Source organism: Lactuca virosa, chromosome 7, assembly GCF_052849685.1.
Source record: "Lactuca virosa cultivar CGN04683 chromosome 7, Lactuca_virosa_CGN04683_v6, whole genome shotgun sequence".
In the NCBI taxonomy this organism is placed as follows: Eukaryota; Viridiplantae; Streptophyta; class Magnoliopsida; order Asterales; family Asteraceae; genus Lactuca; species Lactuca virosa.
Genome location: NC_136432.1, coordinates 176,704,755 through 176,708,702, shown reverse-complemented (window position 1 = coordinate 176,708,702; position 3,948 = coordinate 176,704,755).

Sequence of the window (3,948 nt, the reverse complement as noted above, 5' to 3'; positions counted from 1 at the left end):
ATCAAAGCCCCCCTATCATTACAGGAAAAATTCCTACACCGCAACCATCTCATCATACTCCACCTCATAACAATCCACCGCAAAAGGAGATCACTCCTGAGAAACAAGAGACCCCCCTCACTTCAAAAATTTGGTGGATCACATGTCCTCTCCGAGCTCAAACGACTCCCCTATCACCACTCAAAAGAAAAAGGAGTGGAAAGCAGATAAACTTACCGAGCTTATATGGAGAGAATGCGGTTTTGACACTATCATGGATTAATCCTTCATAAAATCCTGGATCAATCCTCACCGCAGACTGTTGGATGATGACTACAAGTCATACCTCACATATGCTGAACCCCCCACGGATGGCTACTGGGATGTTCCAATCTCCCCAAATGCTAAATACTTCACAGTGTTTGAGCCATTTGACCGCAGCCTTCCAGACCACAAAAGACTGCCAATGGAATTCGAGAGACTTAACCATTTTTATGCTAAGCATTCCTCTCCCATTGAGAAAATCTGGTCTAACGCCAGACCATCCGCAGTCAAAAACTACAAGCCTCGGAAGTTCATGAAGGCTGACTTCATCCAATACACTCTCACTAGAAGGGAACACGACTATGTCCGCACCCAAGCTGACTTCCCCTGCATGAATCCTGAAGAAGTCTTTCTCATAACAAAGGTGTTCCAGAACAAGTCGGATAAGCACCCGAAGATGAAGATAGCTCTTGAAAGAGCTAGTACGTTTTTGAAAGAGACTGTTTGTGATTTTGCTAAAATCGACGCAGACATCTACCCCACCATTGCCAAGAAGTTTGATCTACCACCACTCGATCCTACACCGATGCCTACCGAAGGTTATCAAGAAAGATCCTTAGGTGCAACCAACTTCCTTGAACTCGGAGTCATTTTCAAAAGGAAGACCGATAAAGTCAAATACTTTATTCCTATGACTGCCATGAATCGCCTCACTAGGAAGCAACTTGAAATCTGCCGAACCGCAGTCGAAAGATCAAAGCATACAACTGTCGAAGTCAAGTTCGAGATTTTAAGGAGAATCACTTGGTTGGAAAACATCAGGAAGTTTTGGTGGATCCTGATCAAGTTTCTTAAACTTGATAGCTGAATAAAAAGTTAAAGAGGTCACTTAGGGGGAAATTGTTGAATCATGAAAAGTGACCCTCTTGAACTTCAGCTACCGCAGCCAACAAGCTACCACAGTCAAGCTCCCTCATCAGCATCATAAGTCATCAAGCCAACCGCAGTCTTTCTTACTTAGTTTATTTTTTCTTTCTGTAATACTCTCTATTGTCCAGTATGCCTTGCATGGCTACTCTTAGAGAGTAAATCAAATGTAACTTCTTGAGTCTCTATAAATAGAGCTCATTCTCACTATCTCAGTAACCAATCTATCCATCAATCTATCAATCGGGAATACACATCTCTGAAGCTATCTTTTCTATCTCTCTACGCATCTCTTCTTACCCATAAATCTTACTCTCACATAACTGATTACACTCCCTCTTCGGGGCAAGTCTTTTGTGACTTAATCACTAAGTTTGATCTCACTTATTAACTTGGCTTGAATGCATTCCTCGTTATGAATCAACTTATGTGTATACTTGATATAACAATTGTTGTCATTTCCATTTCTTTACTTTTCCGCAACTAACACTCTATTTATCTAACTCTAACTTATTAATATTATTGTTGAGCTTTTAGATCCTTCGAGATTAACTATTCCGTAATATACTTGTTCTAACGTTTGTTCAAGTGTGTCTCAAATTTTTTCTCTCAACAATTGGTATCAGAGCCATAGTGATTGCTTTTTGAAAAACGGAACTCTGATTTTCAAAGGGCCTTCTATACCACTGAAGCTCATTTCTTAAAAAAAACTTCAAAAAAAAAACAAGGAAATATGGCACAATCGTTATCTCTGAATGTTTCCAACAGTGTTGGTGGTTCTAATCGAGCCCCAATATTGGTTGCAAATGAATATCATCACTGGTCCAGAGAATGGAAAGATACTTAAGGAGACTTGGTAGAGATGTATGGCGATCCGTAGAAGAAGGACCACATGTCCCAGTTCTTACACCAGTCCAAACTGACGGCGCTACAACCAGACTAGGAGGAGGTCAACCAGTTATGAACCGTCCCACCAAGGATGATCTTGATAAAATGGAAAATGATGCTGTTGCTTTTTATGAAATCTCCTGTGGAGTTGCTCGTGACAACTTCGATATTATCATAAATTGCAAATCAGCAAAGGAGATCTGGGAAGTTCTCAAGAATTTATACGTAGGCTCAGAACAAGCACAAGACAAGAAGCTTACAACCGCACTCAATGAGTTCAACAACCTCAAAGCTCATAATGGCGAAAGTTTGGAAGACTCCTTCAAAAGGTTCAATCTGATAGTCACCAAGTTATCCAATCCGGGCACCATCCGCAGTAACCATGAAACAAATCTTCAGTTTCTTAATGGTTTGGGAAGACATTCGACTACGGCTAAGATGATAGTCCAAGGCGATAGAAATATTCATTCTTTGTCACTCTACAAGCTCTATGGAGAATTGCAAGCACAAGAATCCACCGTACTCAAAGACTATGCAGTCTTCGGAGGATCACTTGCTCTCATAGCACAAGCTCCACACAATCAATCTTACTCTCCCTCGTATGACACTCCACCGTAGTCATACGAAGCTGACTCATAGTATGACGATGAAGAAGAATTTCAGAAGGCTATTGCTCTGGTTAGCCAACAGTTTAACCGTCTACCACCTCCCTCCTTCCGCAAGAATCAACAGTTCAATAAACCTCCATTCAATCGTAGCTTCAACCCGCAGAATAACCACCCTCGATATCCCAAAAGTTCTCATCGACCACCGCAATCTCATAATACTCAACCGAAGGAAGCACCGCATTCTACTCAAACCACTGACTCCGGTACTCCCTCAGAAAACAAGACTGATGTTGTGATTTGCCACAAATGCAACAAAGAGAATCATTTTGCAAGAGATTGTAAGGCCAATGTAGTAAAAGACAGAGCATTCTACCTTAGAATGGCTCAAGAGTTGGAAGATAAGGAAAAGGCAAGGGCATACATAGCCCATATCAAAAGAGACCATCAAGTTTGGTCATCTGGAGACGAAGATGAAGCCATCAGCAGTGTCAAAGGAAAAGGGAAAATCTGCATGCTGGCAACTGCGGATGATGATGGGTCTACAAAGCTGGAAAAGAACTACTGCTACATGGCAAAGGATGGAACTCTAAGCATTGTCGAACAGGCTTTGTGCAAGGAGGAACAAGAAGAAGAATGGTTAATCGACAGTGCCTGCTCCTTGCACATGACCGGAAGGTTAGAATACCTTCGGGATTTCAGGCCAATTTGCAACGGTGGAAATGTCACATTCGGCAACAATGCGAATGGAGTCATCCGAGGTTACGGTGTTCTCACTACGGGGAACTTCTCTATTCAAAAGGTTGCCTATGTAGAAAGCCTTAAACACAATCTCATCAGTGTTGGCCAACTATGTAAGGCAAGCCATAGAGTTGAATTTGATGATCAATTTTGCTATGTAATGACAAGTGATAGGAGCACATGTTTTATCAAGTCTCGATCCGAAGGTACTATGTATCCTCTGGATGTCTCTCTGATCATAGGCAAACCGCAGTTATGTTTCCTATCCAAAGTTGTATCCGAAGTCAGCTGGCTATGGCACCGCAAGCTAGCTCATTCCAACTTCAGATACATCAACAATTTGGTCACTGGAGAACTAGTCAGAGGACTCCCTAATCTCAAGTTCAGCAATGATACTCTCTTTCCTGCATGTGAATGTGGAAAGCAATCCAAAGCAAGTCACCCCATGGTGATTGACTCTTCAATTTCTGAACCACTGGAGCTTTTGCACATTAATCTCTGTGGTCCATCCACCGTAGCCAGTCTCCATCACAAGAAATATATA